Raw genomic sequence first — 19,860 nt, forward strand, 5'->3', positions numbered from 1 at the left:
GAAAACCATGTTGTTGTGATTTCTCAGGAGAAGCAGCACAAATCAGCTAAACAAAGTTGTATACAGCCAGAGAGAACCTGTGCCTAGCCTGCTGCTTCCTGCATCAGGCACTGCAGCTTACTGAGGTTTGCTTTCTTTGTGCAAAACATCACCAGCCAAATCCAGCTCTGGTGACAGTCCCCTGGTGTGGGGATCAGATGCAGCTGTATCCTTGCTGACCCCGAGGATGGGAAATAACTCCGCCGACTTCAGCCAGTGCTGATTTATACCAAATGAATATCTGATTACATAGTAAGGAATACAAATATCTTAATATTTATATTCTGTCAGTATCTGAGAGTTTATGTTCACTAACAATACGTTCGTTAACTATTGATATATAATTGTAATACAGCAGCAGCAAAAAAAAAGAGCTGGACAAATATTAGAACAGAAAGGACTTGCAACTCAGACGCAAATATCTTTAACCCAAACATCACCAATAAATGCAACATTTTGAATAAATTGGTAGCAAGCATTCCTTTCCAAAGTTAAACTCTGTTTTGAAATCTACTCAGGATCACTTTAATATTTATATAATCTGAGATGAAATTCCCACGTACAGAAAGACACAGAAATAATTCTGTTCCAGGCAATCTGATGGTGAGCCTGCAGCTCTGCCCTCAGCATTTCTGTTGCACAGGTGACAGCCACCCAGGCATGGTCCTGCTTGAGCTGCACCTGTGCCTCTCCTGCAGAGGTTAAGGCTCTCTTTTAAGACTGAAATATAGGGGAAACTGCTGTGAAATGGGTTGGAGTTTGGCGCCTTGCATCTCTCAGCATCTGGGCCTTGGTTCTTCACCTCAAACCATCCTGAGCATGGGCCGTATGTCACTTGCTGGCACAGGACGAGGCTGTTGCAAGAGGCCTGTCCATGTGTGCTAAGGGAACCAAAACAATATGCTGCTTCCAATCTGTCCTAAATCATGAGCACTTTTAATTGTTCCCCCAATCCGGCAGGCAGAGCTGGCACCAGCACAGACAATGCTCTGCAGGTCTCACCAGCTGGCGGGCTGGACCTTCCAGATTTAGCCTTGGCATCAGCGAGTTTAACTGCAGGCACCAGGAAATCTGCTGGCAGCAAGAGGAGAGGGAGGCTGGGCGGCTGTCCCCTAAGGAGAGAGGCCCCGGTGTCGTTCCATGTGCAGGATTTTCCTTGCCCACACAAATGCACTAATGGCATTACCACCAGGTATTTAAGCAACGTGTGAAAAGGGTTGGGAAGAGGCTAGGGATGGGAAAGCCCAGGCTGCTGTGTTTCTCTGGAGACCACACACGTGCTGTATTTATGAAGCAAAGAAACAAAAACGAAGTTGTCTCCCTTAAAAAAAAAAATAATAATAATAATAATACCTGACTAACAGAACTGTGTGGTCTGGCAGTGGCTCCCTATCCTTTGCTTAAGTTACTAGAGAAACAAACACAACCTTCTTTAATTTTTATCACTTTGCTCATATTTCTCTCCTGTTTAAGCCTTTGAGAGAAATCCTGGGAGTAAGCTTTCTAAAGAAGCAGTGCCTTGTGACTAGCGGTTGCAGGAGTCCAGGTTCAAGAAGGGCTGATCGTGGAGATCATACGACCAGACGCCCTGAGTTGTTTCTTCTGAGAGTGAATTGAATTCTTCCAGCTTCTTTTTCACCTCCCCAGGGCATCAGTTTGCAGCATGGTTATGGGTGCTCCTTGCTGCATTTAGCTAACCTCCCCCTGGCAATCTCCAACAGAAAAAAAAACGTGGTTTTAAAAGGCCAGCACACAGAGCAGTAAGGTACTCACCAGCCTTTATCAAAATTTGTGTGACAAATGAAAAAGTGGCTCCTCTACCTCTTTCCAGCAGCCCTGATGCTTCAGCAGTTTGGGTGCATCTGAAGCTGAGGAAAGAAAAGTCCCAGGTTTGTGGTGGTTTTGGTCCTGCTTCCCCACGGGCCAGCCTCCAGGGCACCTACACTGGCTTTTCATCTGGGGAAAGCAGGTATCCATCCCTGCTGCTCTTCAGTTTTAATTGTAATTATGTTAGGATCTTCAAAGGAGTCCTTTAGGACAGACCTGGCTTATACTTCCAGTAAGGGACAGTTCCGTCCTTCCCTGTATGGGGAGAGAAACCAATAGGTTAATGCCACGTCCAGCATCGCTCAGGTGCTGGGTGACAACGGCAGGTTTTGTCTTCGCTGAACTTTGCATCGATCTCTGCTCCATCACTTAATTAGCCCCATCCAGAATACATTAAGCAAACAGCGTCTGTCTGCCTGCCCACCCGTTTGGCACGTTCCCATCTGAGTAGTGGTAAGCCCCAAAATATTGGGTGCCGGCCAACAGAGCCCTAGCAATCCCCACTTGGCAACCTTATTAACGAGTGCTCCTTCCAGCAGCTCGAGCTTTGTTGTTGCTCCTGCTTTTCCTTTGGGTTTGTTTCGGCAGACAGGGTGCATCTTTGCAAATGAGGTGGGTGATCTCCCCAGCTTCACCCTGTGGGGTGAAAGCCAGACTTAAGGCCACCTTAAAGTGCCTGGTACACCTCCTGCCAAGCTTTTTCTCGGTGCTCAGGCAGTAGCAAAACAGTTTCCCCAGCTCCCAGCACGGCATCGGATACTGGGAGGATTCATCCCTGGGCTCTGTCAAAGCTCCAGAGGGACAATCATTAACATATATATGTTTTTTTATTGGCCTTGGTCAGCTTTTGCGAGGGTGGTTTTAATTAGCTCTGCTCAGCTATTAAGCACCTGTCCAAAGCCTGTCTGGCTGCAGAAAAGCAAGTTAAATAATTTGGGAAGGTCTGCGCAGTGCCAGCCAACTCTCTGCTCACAAAATGAGCTGCTTGGGCCAGCACTGGCACTTCTATAAAGGAAAGCTGGTCCCTTTGAGGCCCGGGTCTATCTGCTTTTATCACTCTGCAGACTCTTGGGTCCAGCTCCTTGGCATTCGCTTACAGCTGTTTGATGCTTCCCCAAACAACTGACTGGAGCTCAGGAGAAGGGCAGCTCTTTTCTCAGAACATCTGCAGACAAACAACTGCAGCTACACGGGGAAGGCTAAGCATGTTTACAGCTTGGGTTTTCAAGAAGCTCCCCCAAATCTGGAGGCTTTTCTGATCTGAGTTGTATGTGTCTGCAAAAATAAACTAGAAAGCTTGTGAAAGCGAGGAGGCTTCCTGCAATATATCCAGTATTCCTCCTTCCATTCCGTCCGTAAAATACTTTGAGAAGAACATTTCCAGAGCTCCGAATCTGTATGTGCAGTGGCGTGAGAGAGGAGCAGTGGTGCTTGTAACCTCGGTACTTTGAACTGCTTCCTTTTTTCCTTTTCCTGCCTTTTATCCTTCCCTCTCCCTCTTCCATCATGGGAAAAGAGGACTGTGCTCTCAGGTCCCTCCCCGTGGCAGAATCAGACTTGTAGCCAGTTCCAGATTCTTCAGAAGCCCTTTGAATTTCGTGATTTGATACCTGTGAGAACTTCCTAGCTTTATCAGTTTAAAATATTTCTGCATGGGTTTCAATTTGTGCTGTTTGCATTGAGGGAAGCTTTAATACTGGAAATAAAATGAAGAAAGGCTTGACAGCTTAGGGCATTTTCCATGGAGATATGGGCTCAAGCTGCCCTTAAGCAGAGGGAATTTGGCTTGGGGATGGTTTCCAAGCTGCTGCAAATCTGCTAGCCCTTTCTTTCCGTCCTGTTAGAAACCACCCTTAGTCGTACCCTAATGTACAATAATGCACGGAGACGTTAAGAAGAATTTTAAACCCTCTGTAGCTGGCTATACGAGTAAAGAGGTGGTTAATTATTTACCTGTCCTCAGGAAGAGCAGCCCTCTCACAGGAAGGCAATGCTCCCAAATTTTGGCTGTTGGTAACACACTTGGAGCTCCAAGTCAAGTGGTTTTTGAGCAAGAGGAGGTCTCAGTACATCACAAATAGATGCTCCACTTAATCTTTCTGTCTCCTGACAGGATGTGGGCAGCACATCAGCAGGAGGCACTGCTTTATGACTGCGCTTGCTGCAGGCAATTCCAGCGAGGTATGGCAGATACTTATCTGTAGGTGGTAATATGGTTTCTTTATGATTCGGAGGGACTGATGTCTTGGGTTTTGCTTTTATTTTTGAACTTGCTGATATTTGAAAGGAATTGTCCGTTTATGCATGCTTCATAAAGCTGATAGCATTTAGGAAAAAAATAATGAATATTTCAAGAGTATTTTATTTTGTTTTCTTTAAGAAAAAAAAATAGAGCTAAAAACAAGAGTGAAAACCTCTTCCTTTGGAGTCTCTGTAGCTCAAATACATCAATATTTTGCTTGTGTATAAAAGATGCATACCTCTGTTTTTGTTGTTGTCTCTATAGACACCACAAAAAATGTGACTGCAGAGGACCTCCAGAGGTCGGTCAGTCCATCCTGCTGTTCTCAGCCCTGCTGAGATGAAGGGATGTGTTGTTTCACTACAGGGCTGAAGAACCCTGGAGCATACCTCTAACTCCGAGACTTTTGCAAAGTGGGTAGCCACATTAACGCATGAGCTATGCCTGCTGCTGCATTATTAAAGGCATGAGCAGCACTACCATTGTGCATTTGCTTGCAGGAAGTCATGCGGGCATCCTGAGCCATTCGTTAGCAATCTGATTAACATGGATAGCTTCTTGTTCAGTCTTTTTCTCACCTTCCTGGGGAGCTTGTCAGAGGCAGAGTTGGAAATGGAGCTTAGTATGCTTTAGACCCACCCTCTTGCGCTTTCGAGGATAAATTCTCTTGCTTATCTTGCACTGCAGTTCCTTGTGTCTGTTGAGTCAGACACAAACACTGAGCTGAAAAGTTTGCTTGGGATGTCAGGCACCACTGGGGTGACAGAAGAAGAGAGAAAGTGAGATGATTCTTTGGAGACTGCCTGGGGCCAGCAGCAATTCCCAGTGAAACGAGATTAAGAGCGCACAGAGACAGTGTCATGTTTGGCCCATGGCTCTTGATTCCTCGAGTGCTGAAGTCAAACTGCCAGAAATCTGATAGTCTGGAATGTGCAGTAAAATAAATATTTCCTCATAGGTATTTCTTTTGTCTGGGGGTTACTAGGCAGGTTGACAGGCCTGCAACCAGCTCCTTGCTTTGGGTGTGCTCAGGCTCTGATTGCCCCTCTTCTGAAATGGATTTTGTGGCTTAGCTCCTGGAGTCTGGTCTCAATCCTTGCCTAGCCAGAAAGGTTGAGAGTGATGGAACTTGTGCTGGTCAGGGCAGAGTGCAGACCATGGTCTGTGATGGACGGGGTCATTGCAGAGTCACAAAGAGGTTGGAAGGGTCTCCAGAGGTTTTTGGTCCAGCCAAACACACAGGGCCAACTTCTGCTTTACACAAAAAACAGCTCACCAACCTATAAAAGTAATAGATAAGGGGATTTTCACAATTTTGATTCAAAAGCAATTTGTTGCAGCCTCTAGCTCCTGTTTGGTGGGAAGACCATGTCACTTAGTGTAATAGACACACGTGGCTGCAAAGGCAAACCTGCAGGCTACAGTGTTTAAGTCCATTACTGGGCAATTCTTTGGGATGTGTTTCTGTTCTCGTAGCGTGAGTTAACTGATGTGAAACTGATGGTTTAATTTATGGCTTCTGGTTGTGGATTCTGTGGGCAGTACCATCCTTAACTGAACTTTAAGGTTAATTTCCATTCATCTCCCTCTCTTTTGATATTACAAAATGACCGCATAAGACCTTTCTGCTTTTGTTCTGCTGGATGCTCTAACCACTTTGTAGTCATTCCTGATTGCGTGTTGAATACATACAGCCTTCTGCTTCAGGAACAGGCTGTCACTCAGGCTGAAGGACTGTCAAATTTAGCTAGCAGCATTTGAGGGCTTATGGATCCTGATGGGCAGTTCCAATCCTTTCCAGCCCATGCAGTGACATGTGCACAGTCAATTTAGTGTTCAGTCCGAGTTCCTCTATTCACATTCCCAGCAGTAAATGAAATGCATGTTCTCTGTTGATGGCCTTGATTGGGATTTCTTCAAGGAAACGGATTTGTTGGAATATGAGGTTTTCAGATCTGTGAGAAGAGAGCCACTCACAAGCTCTGTAGTGTTTTTGGAAAGGATCCACTTGGCACTGTCCTCCAAGTGTTGGAATGAGCGTGTCACAGCTTTCATTTTCCAGAAATATTTCATGATTGGCAAAGGAGACTGACTGGTGGATCTTGCTAAACAAATCTGGGGATGAAATCCCACACATCTTGAAGGTTTGGGCATTGGAAAAGGAGGGCCCTGCACCAAGATGCCCTGACCAAGCAGTCACACGGAAAAGTTGCACTTTGAATTTAGTTGAATTTTCAGAGGTGTTTTTTTTTTTTTTTTCTCACTGTTTTTCATAATCAATGCTCTGAACTCTGTGATATTTGTGAATGTTAGCAAGTGCTTAATTCTGAAGAGCACAAATTCCAGAAGTAAGTTGGTTTATAAAACAAAGAGGCCATCTCTGCTTGGAAGCCTTTGATTTGGTTTATATTCAAAGATCCAAAGTATAGAAAAATGTCCTGCATTCCCAGAGCTCCGTTCACAACAAAGAAATGCTCAATGTGAGGAGAGCATTTATCTTTGCGATGTATCTGAAATCCCTGCCCATAGCTGAGAATTGACCCTTTGCTTAGGTCCAGCTATGTGCCCAGGTGTGTTATTGGCTCAGGACTCCTCATCTTGCAGGATGGAGCCTTAAAGGAAGGCAAAGAAGAGTTAATTGTCTGGGGAATTTCATTGATGTATGCATAATTAATGCAAATGAAGGGAAAAATAAAACATTTTGTGTCTGTAGCAGAGCCCAGTGGATCCAAAGCAGATCCTGTTGTGCTGGGTGCTTCTCAGACATCTCCACACTGGGTCTTGATGGAAGGGACTTGTGACATGGGGTAGATGCAATTTTGATGGCAGTCTCTGTCCTGTTACATGGGACAGGGGTTATATTTTTCCTTGGTTATACTATGCTGAAGCTATGACCTGCCACAAGGAGGACCACTATTTAAATAAAGTGTTTTGTATTTGTCCCAGCTCTTGGTCTAAATGTCGGGGTCATTTTCAAGCCATTCCTGCTTCTTTTGGGAATTGAATTTGGAGCTGGAAGAGGTCTCAGATTGCCAACATGAGATGAGAGCCAACAAACCTGCTGCACCATAGGCTGGCTGGTTTTGAAGGTGGGGATAAAGCAATGACCACAGCAGCAAAGAGCACAGAAAGGAAACCATCCTTCCATCCTGGCAAAAGCTTGCTGGAGGAGGCACTGTGCTTGGGGCTTAGCATTTCAGTCTAGGAGCATATCAGACCTGGGTTCTACCCTTCTACTCTTTTTAAGTGATCAAGTCACATAGTTTCCTTGTACATGGTTTTCTGATTTCTGAGATATGAATAACCCTCACTTCATAATGTGCTTTGAGATCCTAGGGAAAAATAATACTGTAGGAGTGTCTGCAGTTCTTTTAAAGTAAGGATGGAGTATAGCTAATCAACTGCTAGAGGGGATAACTCTTCCCACCATTCTTCTGGTAGTAATTTCCAGCTTTCATGAACTCAACCCAAGTTGGATTTAGGGCTAACAGAGCTAGGGCTGGAGTCAAACCAGGTCAGAGCCAAAGCTACAAGCCAGCAAATGCTATTTTGGAAGCTTGTGTGCTGAAGTGTGCTTGTGCCTCTGCCCATGATTTTGCATGCTGCTTGTGTGGTTCTGTGGTGGCCTGAGTTATGACTTCAGAAAGGACAGAGAATAAGTAGCTGAGAATGAATAGTGTTATTTTTCCACAGCTCATTAAATCTCTAATAAGTGACTTGCTGTGTTGCTTTTGGGAGGATGTTCTGTGGTTGCTGAGGAAAAGATGGCTAATGTGTTTATTTGTATGTTGCAGTTTGGAAAATTGCTTAAGTTGTATTTCTTTCTGTTTCAGTCAGGGCCTCGGCTGGAGCTGACTGTACAGAGCTTGCCAAAGCTGCTGAAAGGGGAAGCAGGCAGCAGGGGAAAAGGGCTTTCCCCCTCTGTTATCTCAAGTACAATCCCCACGTCGCCTTGCACCGCATTGCTCATACTTCACCCAAGAGTGCCTCATCCTTGTCTTCTGGCAGGGGAGGTGGGAGAGAAACGACCTGGTTGTGCTAAAGCCAGCCTCCCTGACGTGTGTTTTCTGGCAGAACTGCTCGACTCCCTTTCTGATAGGATTGCTGCCTTTGTGCTGGTGAGAGAGGAGTCCTGTCATGGGGCAGTCACTGCACGGGTATTGTTGGCCTCAGTGATCATGGGTGGACTTGGTCTTGAAAGTCTCCAACCTGAATGAGTCATGGTCACAGAATGGAAAAGCACTCGGAATGCTGTCAGGATTGCTGTTTTGTGCTGAAGTTAACAGGGAGGTGTGTTATTCCTGCTTCTTGTGCATATCCAGATAGCATCAGTAAAGCTGGGTCTAATCCCTACACAGGCTACAGGAAAACTGTTGCTCAGGACACCATGGGTAACCTTGGTAGGTTCTGGAGAGTGCCAACACTCAAATTGTTACCTGCCCTGGGAATACCATGCCCAGACTGCTTGCACTTTCAGGAGTACAGGGGGAGTTCCTGGAAAATTTGGAAGAGGAACCCTTGCCAGGTTACTCTGGTGTGGGGCCAGCAGGTCTGCTGCCCATCTGGCTGCCCTGGGGCTGCTGGAGGAAAAATGGGGTCTCTCTACGGAAGGTGCTGTGGTGGCATGGCAGCTACTGCCCTTGTCAGCTGGATTTTGTTTCCATGCCACCTCCTGTGGTGGGTGGAAGCCCTGAGCAGCAGAGTTCATTGCCTTGCTGTCTGCTCAGGATGACTAATGTTTACTCGCCTGCCTTTAATCCCCGGTGTCTTTCTGTGGGTTTGGGCCAACAGCAGGGCAGGAGCAGGAGCTACAGAGAGGCTGGAGAGCACCGAGACACAGAACACAATGCAAGACTTTTCACTCTCAGTAAAAAGCCCTGGCTTGTTTGCTCTAATCAAAGTCAATGGATTAGATTTAGAAGACATTATTGTGGTGTTTTCCAATCCACAGCAGCTCAGTGGGCTGCTAGCTCTAGAAGTGGGTCTCTGCAGTTGAGAATAAACTGGCTGAGAGGAAGTCCTATACATGCTATGCCCAGATCATGTCACAAAGACTAGTAGCACCGAGCCTACACTACTAGGCCATGCTTGCAACCACTGCAAAGCTGGATTTTTCCAGGAGTAAGCCAGATGTCTGTCAAGGACTACTTTAACTGTTGCTGCTGCATTGCATCCTCTTGTAAATGCATTTTTTATCAGAGACAGCATCTTTCACTGGAAGCAACAACAGCCCAGGACTTTACTGAAGGCAAACTTCAACTCTAGACCTCAGAAGGCGGTGGTGCTGAAATGGGGCAGCTCTGCCCAGTGGTGGCACCACTGTGGCTGTGCTGCTGAGGGACCTGGGGTCTGCCAGGCCAGCTGTCGTTGTGCCAGGAGCCCCACACAGAGCATAAAACTGGTTGTTTATTCATTTCTCCAGCGTGTGTTTGGGTAAACGACACAGTTTGTGTGCCTGAAACACCCATAGCCAGATATGCTGCTTCCCCCCAGCCCTTGTGGGGATTTGGGATGCTAGGAGAGCCATCCCAGCCAGCTGAGCCAAGCTGAAAGCAGCAGATAAGGGAATCCAGCAACTTGTCTTGGGAGGTGAGCAAGTTGCTGAGGTCTTATGATGAAGGGGCTTTACACAGGTTGTTTGGTGGAAGAAACCAAGACCACGTCTTCCTTTCCCAGGACAATCCCGGAGATACAAAGCTGCTTTGCGTATCCTCACAGCCTTCAGTTTTGCTCTCTCCTTACCTCTCCTGGCTCCACGCATCCCGACATGGGTGGCATACCCAGTCCAAGAAGACTACGCTTTCCTGTTAGATTATTCTTGGCAGTCTGTAGGTTCTTTATAACTGGTTCTCTGAGAGAGCTGAGAAAGATCAACACGCACTATGTCATTTTGTCTGTGAGGCAGGAGGCAATGGGGGGACGGCCAGGCAAAGGGGGAGAGCAGCAGACCTATGGAAACTGAGGTCTCGTGTCAGTCTGTCTTAGGGGGCATGTCAGCCAGAGAATTAAGGCTTAGAACAATACAGCACAGCATGGGGCTGCTGGAGTCACTGGGGTTGTGCTACTTCATGGCTAATCTCAGCTAATGCCATTTTTGAGGAAGGTACAAGATGAAGCAAGAGCTGTGGACTCCAAGGCTTGCACAGGAACAAATACAACGTGTTTGTGCTGCAGGAATGGGGCTGCAGGTCATGCTGTACTGCCCCTAAAACCATGTAGGTAAGGCACTAATGCCAGTGTAGAGGTTAAATCCTGCAGCTAATCCCTTCAGCACACTCCCTAATTTTACATAGTAGGAGAGAAAGCCAGCCCAGTCCTTCTTCCAGCAGCATCCATGGCATATAAAAGCACAGTTCTTTTCCCCTGCCCAGGTATTATCCAAGTCACACCCTTGCCCAGTGAAATTTGAGAGTTCTACGTATGCAAAGCAGTTCCACAGCACACACGCTTCTGCTAGGAAAATCACCGGCTACCTCCAGAAACACACACAAAAAAACAAGCAGTCTACTTCTGTGACACTTTCCTTCCCAAAATATTCCACAGATGTGAGTTCTTACCCCATTGCAGCGAGGTTGGTCCCCCGGTTTTGCAGAGGGGGAAGCCAAGCTATTGAGTGGGTCAAATGATGTCATTGAGACGGCCGTCAGTAGGGTTGCTGTCTTCTGATCCTCAGCCTTTCTGCATCCTGTGTTTGAGCAGGCACACAAGCTAACTTCTTGGCAACATCAGGCGATGTATGAAATCAGCCTTCTACTGTCAACTTCTCCAATATTTCATGGCATAATGAAGCTAATTGACTCGGTAGACCTGCAATTTCACACGTAACAACTCACACATTACTAAGCAAACAACAGTAATTCAGGAACCACAGTTCTCACAAGATGAGATCATGTCCATTTTGTTTCTAACACAGCATTTCTGTTCTATATTTGCCTGACACCTAGGCAAAAGCCATCTACTTGTTTTACGCCGTTTTAGCAAAGAGCTGGGAATAACCAGTGCTGAGTTTGTAAGGGAAGGTTTTCAAGAGCAAGGGGTTTAGCCCTAAAACTTAAATTTGCTCATGCAGTGTATTAAGAATTGTCCACAATACACTAAGATTGAGCACAAGGCCAAGAAAACAGTTCCATCTTCAAAGCAGAATTGATGTGTGGAGTTAACATAGTGCTAACAACTCTAATGTCATAAGGAACGGGGTTTTCAAGAAATTCCAAATTCTGGAACCATGTGATGATGTGGGACATTCAATGTTCATTTAAAACATAAACATGTTCCATGTAGTTGGTTGAAACTGTGAACTTCCAATCTCAGAAGCTATATAAAAAGAAGCCAGAATGTTTAAGTCCTAAAAGTCTTGTGATTTGAGATAACTTTGTGGGAAGTGTAGGAACTATATAATTAGTAATTGAGCCACTGCCAGGATGTGAGTACTTCTCAGGCTGCTAACACGGGGTGTACACCTGACTGTCACAGCTGGAAGGGTCCAGGCGAAGAGTGGTGGTAAAAAAGTGGTGGTAAAAACTAACAGTTTGTCTGCATGGGGAAATGCAACACAGAGACATACAAATTATCACAAAACGGGTCCTGGAAGCAGGACATTCAGAGGAGATAATGATATGAGAGAGGAGTATGAAGTTGCCACCATCTTTGTCCGGGACATAGCAATTAAATTTGTAGGTGCACCTAAACTTATTGCAAAGAAAGCTGAGACTTGCAAAGTAAAAAGGTGACTTCAGTCCATCCTGTGGATCCAGGAAATAGCTGTAGGCACACTCAGAGGCTGGATCCCCCCCCAAAAAAGCATTTGATCCTTCAAATTTCCTAACCTTTGAGCAAGATAGGCACACCTCCACCATTTTGTGGAGCAGATCAGCCGGGAGTGCACCCACCGCCAGTCACTGCAGCTTGGAAGAGGAATGATATCTCATTGCACAGAAGTGCAACCATCAACTAGCTGACCATGGCCTGAACATCCAGGTAAAATAGTTATGTGCTAACACAGCTATTTGAGTTCACGCACCCACGGTGACAAACTGCCCAGCAGGCACCATGTCGTGCCCTTTATGACCTTGGACGCTGCTTCCTAGAATAACTTGCTTCAGATCAGCTGTGACATGACGCCTTGTTTCTGTCTTATTTTTCAGGGCTTGGGCCAGATCAGCCTTCTGACAGGCCAACGAAAACTGGGTGATAGAACAGAGAGCTGCGAGTTTGTCGTAGGAATGAAGTTTTCCAGCACATGAGGGAGCTTGGTGGTGTTTACCATCAGGAGATGATTGGAGGCCAGTTGGACACAAGGAGTTCAGTGTCACAAGATGATGGAGAACTGAGCACCATTTATGGAGACTCTGAAAGGAATAAACAGGAAAGCAAACGTCAGAGAGGGAAGGAATTTGCCTTCAAATGGATGGCCTCCAAGGGCATCTGCTCACAGTCTAACCACGATAATGATTTATTGTCTGCTTTGGGCTGACTTTAACCTCACTTGACTGCCAAATGCAGAGTATAGGCCTGCCTTGCCCTGGGGAGCTCACAGTACAAAATACAGACTCACAGGAGAGATGACAAGTGGGGAATAAGCATAGGAAAGGAGAAGATTTTGCCAGGTATGGATTTTGTCAGCACTGGGAGGGATCTTGCTCTCTTCAAACCAAAAGTGGCTTGTAAACTGATTTTGGTGGTCTTCAGCAAGTTATAAGCAGCTTGCTCTCAAGTTCAAATGAGTGGGATCATGCAAAAGGCTTCATCCCTCCATCCATTGTGGACTTGAAACTGCATTTAAAGGTAGAGAGTGCCATTTTCTTGAGCTGTTATTGTGGGGAATTTGGGCACTAAAAACAATTCATTAATGTACTGTGACTACTGTCTAAATTGTAGGAATTTCTCCCATATATGTGGCCATATCAGCAGTAAAAATCACCTGCAGTGCACCCATGCACCATGTGAGCACTTCTGACAGGTACTCGGGTACTTTCTTTGGAAGGGAAATGTGGCAGAACTTCACTGTTATTGGAAAGGTACTTCTGACTACTTATTTCACTCAGTGTTTATTGCCATAGACTGCTTTCTAATGGGAAGACAAAATTTTGCAGAAATGACTGAGTAACAGGACAAACCATGCAGTGAACTGATGTCTTGAGTTCTACAAATAAGAAAAGGACTCCTATTTCTACCATATATGCTGTAATGTACTGAAGTAACTGTAGTATCCAACCAGAATATCACGCTTAAAAGTGTAGAGTAGAACTAGAAAAGGTCCAGCAAAGATCAAGGGGTGTTTAAAGAAGGGATGAATAGATTATGCCTATTCTGCTTGGAAAAGAAAAACAAAGATTAACGAGGGGGACAATAATAGTCTATAAAATCACATAAAGCAGTGAAGAGGAATAAGGTAGACACATTTTCTTGTAATATGTGGCAAAAGAGTATGCAGACCCCAGTACTTGACTATTTCCCTGCTTTGTCATGTGTTGACAAGAGGATTTCAGAAATGCAGCCAACACCCTCAGAGAACAGAGTGGGAGAAGCACGTAAGCCTGGCTTTGCCCAAAGTGAATCAAGATGATATTCATTCCAGGAAATTTGTTTTCCTTCACTGGAGAATTTAATTAGCCATGGAAGGAACTCTAATTACGCTTAAGAAAAAAATATTGGGATACATGTGACTGAGAGCCAGTCATTTTCTATTGTTTCGAAAGTAAACAGTGGAGTCTTAGGCAATTTTTAGATCATCCGAGTTACAAAGAAAATAACGAAGATGCAAAAAGTGGATTCAAAAATTTTAAAAAAGGCAACAAAGTATTTCCCATGAGCATAGTGCCTGCATCCCCTAGTAAGTACACACTTGCTATCCAAACTCCAGCCTTGCCTTGTTTGAAAGAAACGGTGATGGGATCGATCCTACACTGGTGATTTCCTTGGGAACACCCCTCAGGAACATTGGTCAAACCTTTACTTTGAATCTCTTTTTATTTGAAAGCAGGTATTGCTTGGCTAGCAAACAGACCAGACACACAAAATAGGTAAGCAGTGGAGATATGTTGGAGAGGATGGCTTGCTACACAATTAAGATGCTTATTTCAGGTCTTTACGATGAGATTATTAAGAAGTTACTTTAAAAAGAAAAATCAAACACTGGGTTCCTCATTCATTTTCCTGGCCTCACAACAGATTTGCCCCATTGCATACTGTAAGCCTTCAAAAATTAAGACTTGAGACCCAAAATTATGAAGTTGCATCAGGAATATATGACAACATTCATGCTAATAGCATAAGATCCAACAACCATGCCCAGGGCAAGTCACTTTGCTCTGCAATGCCTTGGTGTTTTCTTCTGTGACTGAAGCAGAAGAAATCCTTACTTGCCTCACAGATGTGCATATGAGGCTTAATGAGGCTTGATTAATGTTATCAAAGCACTTTGAGATCTTTGATAGGATAAGAAGCTTCCCAAATGCCAAACAGTGCTCTTTCCAGATGAGTTAGGTCTAACTCAATCCCTGTGAGAGCACACAGATGGTATTTCCCTCGGTAATATTGTTGAATTTTGGCTATGAGGAGAGCTCTTTGGTTCTTGGCTACAGAGTTGTGTAAGACAAACATCCTGAGGCTGGTGACCATCTGGAAGGCTCTGATTAGTGGTAACATCTGCCTTTAGTCTCTGGACACCAGATGGCAGAAAACAACTTCGTATACCGTCCTAGGAGAATTCTGGGGTTTCAGCTAACCCAGGCAATCTCTTTTTCTACTAAGAGTTAAAGCAACATTTCTAAGTATATTGCTCTGCAGTGTATGCTACAGGGTCCTGAAAATGTGATATCATCCAGGGTGGACATAATACTTTAGACATGGACCCTAAGGGAAACATTGCATGATCAGGGGTAGTCCAGTACCAGAAGGTATTCTCCGTGAGGTCTGGATCATCATCTTTTTGCTCAGAGCACTATGGTACAGTGCAAAGAGAAGGTATAAGGGACAATAAATTCACTGGCAGCAGTAAGACATCTATGAAATGTGCTAACATTGCAGGAGATGAACATCTATCCAGGCATCATTTTTCTTCATCTCCCTGAGTTTCCAGCTAGAGCTTTATAAAGTGATGGCGGTGTTAACATCTGGAGTGAGAGAATGTTCGAAAAGCTCTGAGTGAACATCAAAGAATGTTGTTTAACAAATTTTCTGGCTTTTTTGAACAGATAAAAAAATAAATTGGAGTGGATGGGGAAAGTCAAGGTTTAGGTAGAAGGCAAAGGAGATGAGGACTTATGTAAGTAGATAAATGATGTTGAACTCAGGTGTTGGTCTTGTCCTGGGTACATTATGGTTTATTTTACACTCTGTATTCCTGCTGGATTCCTTTTTTTTCTTTTTAAATTAATTAATTTATTTTTATTATATCCATATGGCTGTATGTCAGCAAGAGGTAAAGTGATTTCTCTCCTAGGCTTAGCCTTGCCAGGTGATGTATTACTTATAGGCTCCTTAAAGTCTTGTTTCAGTGTGCAAGTAGATTCATATTTTGAATCAGTGTTGACAGTGCCCAACTTCTCTGGGTTTTTGTGAGAGCTATTACCGATAGTTGGAGAGCAGAGCTTGGCTTCCATCAGTGCCTTCAAACAGCGTGGGTAGGTGTGCATGGGGCAGTGGGGGCTTCATACACACCTGACTGTACTCGGACAGCCCAGGGCTTTGGCTCCTGCCTGCCTGCTACCTCGTAATAGTAATTAAAAATTGCATCCAACCCTTCCTGTTTATGGCTCCTCACACTGAACAGCTGTCTCTTTCGGGGAGTAGGTTTCTTCCTAGCTTGAAGTGACTTGTTATGAATTTCTGGGCTGTTTTTTGAACCTGAAGGTTTGCTCATTTGTTTGAAGTCAGTTCAGACTGAAGAGCTAAACTGTTGCTGAAAAAATAAAAGCATTGCTGGCTTCTTCAAATGCTCCTTTAAAACCCTGCTTAGCAGAGATGCTTACATCTTAGTGGTTGTTTAGGTGCCACCTTCCATTACTGGGCTTTGGATCAATTAACAAATGGCCAGATCTGTTAACGATCAGCTCCTTTGGGTCTGGCCTTCCAGAAGCAGGTGAGAATAAATGCAGAGAGAAAGGTCTTGGGTCTGTTGGCAGTGGGGCTGTGGGGTGGCAGGGTTGTGTGTTAGCGCAGTTTGCAGTTCTCTGATCAGGCCAACATGGCTGGAGGTTTTCCAGGCTCGGAAAACTGATGCTTTAAAACAGACTGGATGGGAGCTGACCACCCACCCTCGCTATGCTTTATTTATACAGGGACGGTAATCCGGATCGCCTCGGCAAGGATATGTGGATAGATACGTGTGCTGGCCTCTCTGTGCTTAGTTAACCTCTTTGTGGCCATTGCTGCAACAAGTCCTGCAACTCAGCATTGGAAACCAGGGGGAAAGAGGCAATGCTGAGAGAAGGGAGAACTGAGACAGACGTGGAGGTGTTGTTCTGTTTGGCGTGGGAGCCTGATGTTGCTTGGGCTTTCTTCCCTCCAGTCTTCACCCCCCAGCTTTCTTGCATGACCCTGTGTTCTTCGGCATCATTTTTTGCAGCTTGTCTTGGGAGCTGTAAAACACAGGACTTCTTGTTGACAGCTGTGCCCCTGATGTTCTTCTGTGCCATGCCAGGAGCCTCAGTGGTAGATGATAACATTTCAAGGGGAAGGTGCACGGCTAACACCCCCTTCCAGTGATGCTCACGTGAGCTATCAAACATATTCTTAAATGCCAAAGTAATATTAATAACATCTCTTTTAATGATTAATAGTCATTAAAAATAAAATAAAATAAATTAGATTTCTGAAACATGACAATTACTTTTCAAATTCTGGGTTTATCTTTTATTCCAAGCATACTCTGTGCTGCCTTTGAAAGCAAGAGGAATTTTGCCTGAGGCTGACAGCAGCCTGGTCAGAGGAAAGCTGGTGCCTGCACCACCAGCAGAATGCCATCACCTGTGGGGACCGCAGCCATGGGAAGCACAACTGGCTGATTCGTGGGTGGAAAAAGAGTGGAGATTTTAAGTAAGAGCTGAAACAGAGGAAAAACTCTTACTGTTGCAACAGGCACCATGGGCTCTGAGCTGTTAGTACTCCCTTGCCTTCAGAATCTCAAGGAGAGATGGAGGCAGCAATTAAATCCTGAAAAGAGGGTTGATAACTAAATTTTGGTTCCACCTTGAGCAGGCTCCCTTCCAAGGGAGGCATTTTTTCCACCTGGAGAGTGATGTGCCTGATGCTATTATCACTGCTGCTAATACTTTTGGCACGTATGCTGGAAAAGGATGCGCACTGCTTATCATATAAATGCCATCCAGAGTTTTTGGGGGGAGCTTTAATTCCTTAAAATCCACTCCCCAGATTCCCACGGGTTTGGTTTTGTCATGCACAGCAGTTACACCCAGAGCAGTCTGGAGCTGGCACTGTTCTGGGCAACCCGTCCTGCTCGGGGTGTTCCCTATTAGTCAGAGCTTACGAAGCCATTTCTGTATCGCTTGTGTTGCCCAAGTGGTTTGGGGTCTGCTTGTTTTCAGCCAGGAACACTTCCCTTCCGTGCATAACCCTGAAAAATGGAGACTACTGGAAGCGAGCTGGGAGCACGAGGGGATCCTTGTGATAGCTGCACCTCAGAAGAAGCCTTGAGGCCAAAGATGGTCACCAGCACCAGTGCCTGGCAAAAATCTCACCATCTGAGAACGCTGTTGGGAATTCTCCTTCCATATGAAGCCAGTAAGCCTTCAGTATCTCTGGACTTGGACTCCAGAGTGTGTTTGAACATGACCCCAAACTTTGAATCCAACCTCAGAATCAGTCTGGCTCTCGGTCAAGAGGAGCATTTTTGCAGCCAATTTCTGCTCAGTTCCACGACCTACATCCAGTTCTCAGCAACCCTGGAGTGAGATCTGAAGTAACACCATAGATGCTGCTATAGGTATACATGGCAGAGCCTGAAATCAGAATTTGACTCAGCTCCTCGGTGTTTATCACAATCCCTGCTTTTTGAAACGCCTTTTTGCCCCTGTCTTCTGGAGGCTCATCAGGGGGTGTCTTTGCAAACAGAATTTATGTACTGTGGCCAGATCTAAGCTTCAGTACTCTTTATTCCCTCGCAGTTGCTTATGAGCTGGAACTTCAGCAGGCTGAGATGAGGGAACTTGCTCCCAATTAAAAACACGCCAGTGCCCTCTTATGTGAGAAGCCTGCACTGCTGCCTGCTGGGGATGTCCTGCAAGACTTTCGGGGGTCCTCTTTCTCTTCAAGGCCTTGGGTTGTTCTCGTTCCATGTGCAGTGCTCACATTCCTCTTTGTCTCTGATGTTCTGAAATGAGAATAGTTAATTTCTGTGCTCACTGCAGGGATGAGTTCTGGCAGATCACGGCTCAGCTAGGCTGGTGCTTGACATGCAGAGCAGTTCTGCAGTTTGAGAGGGATGTAGAGTAAAACTGCATGAAAAATTGCTTTTTCTGTTTCCTGGCTCACTAAGAATTTAAGAAAGAATATTTACTTTGAGTTGAGCCAAAGCAACAGGAGAAAATTAAACATGCTGTTTTAGGTTAGGGTTCTTCCCCATTTTTTAATTAAGATTCAGTAGATAGACTCCTGAATGGAATGCTGCTTCAAACTGAAACACCAAAACACGCTATTTTGCAAATAAATTAACATTTTGCACTTTAAAGAAAGAGATTTTCATCCTGATTTCTAAAGCAATGGGATGAATTCACAACAGGCAACTTCAGCAGATACCAATCGGCCTCGCTCGGTGCGGACAATGTTTTGCCAGCAAAGGCCTGCAGTTCAGTGCAAAGGCAGGGTGGGCTGGGGTCAGAATCACCGGGCAAGCAGAAAAACAACCCCAGGGAGATGAGCAGGTCAGAGAATGTCAGGATATTGAGACAATGAACCAAGCTGTGTGTTCTTGGGAAATGGTTGCAGCCCTCCAAGGTGGCCCGGCGCGGGCAGAAAAGCTGTTCCTTAAGAGAGAAATGTTGTGCTGATAGAAGCTGTGAGTAGGAATGACAGCGGCCTGCCCAAAGAGGGAGAAATATTTGTTTTCCCCTTCTGGAGTCCATTCAGCAGTGGTAAGCAGGCCATTTGCAGAATTTGCCTTAAATTTGCTGAGCCCTTGCAGCTTTACTGCACTCTTGCTCCATCCCCACCTTGGAAGAAATGACCTGGTCCTGCTCTCTGCTTTCTGCCTCCATCCCTTCTGCCTCCATCCCTTCTCTTCATCAACACCGTGGGTTCTGCTGTGGGTGGGCAGATCTTATCTTGTCCTCTCCTTGGCTATAACTCTTGCAGCTCCAACGTGGCAGAAAAATTGGTTGTTCTCGGGTTGTGTGTGGTTGGTGTGCTTGTTTGCTTTTGTTTGTTTGTTTTCCTTTTGTGGGTTTTTAAAAAAAGTGTCTCGTGTCTCTGTTATTCCATCCTTCCTCTGCGAGCCCATGTCCTTGTGCAGAACATGCTGCTACAGAGCTGGGGACGCGAAACCACAGATGAGAGTAGGAAATGAATGTATAAATCAGAGCATTACCACGGCGCCCGCTAGCAGTGCCATACCAGACAGAGGACACTGCCTTACGTTGTCTCGCCCATAAACCCCTTTGGAAGGGGCTTGGATTACCATTTGCCATTTTGGCTTGGCCCCTGGCTCCACTTCTGCAGAAAGCTTGGCTGAGTGGCACTGCAGAATCTGAGAGGGAGAAAGCCCGGTAGGTTTGATGGCTGCAAGGTGATACTCC

The 19,860-nt window shown here is 45.4% G+C and overlaps 1 long non-coding RNA gene across 6 annotated transcripts in view; it reads left to right on the plus strand.

Moving 5' to 3' along the window:
• The window catches only part of LOC137843451 (uncharacterized), a 41,809-nt gene extending 22,685 nt beyond the window's left edge, over positions 1–19,124 (plus strand). For 2 of the 6 annotated variants that reach the window (XR_011089535.1, XR_011089532.1), the window contains 5 exons: positions 7,942–12,085; positions 12,253–13,125; positions 16,390–16,564; positions 16,677–16,823; positions 17,656–19,124. This is a non-coding gene — a long non-coding RNA (uncharacterized lncRNA). Of the gene's footprint in view, positions 1–1,512; positions 2,963–3,979; positions 4,048–7,941; positions 12,086–12,252; positions 13,126–16,389; positions 16,565–16,676; positions 16,824–17,655 lie in introns of those variants that run through there. The other 4 variants (XR_011089534.1, XR_011089533.1, XR_011089537.1 and 1 more) reach the window with 4 other exon arrangements.
• Positions 19,125–19,860: the final 736 nt, after the last annotated feature.

Source organism: Anas acuta, chromosome 22 (genome assembly GCF_963932015.1).
Source record: "Anas acuta chromosome 22, bAnaAcu1.1, whole genome shotgun sequence".
In the NCBI taxonomy this organism is placed as follows: domain Eukaryota; kingdom Metazoa; phylum Chordata; class Aves; order Anseriformes; family Anatidae; genus Anas; species Anas acuta.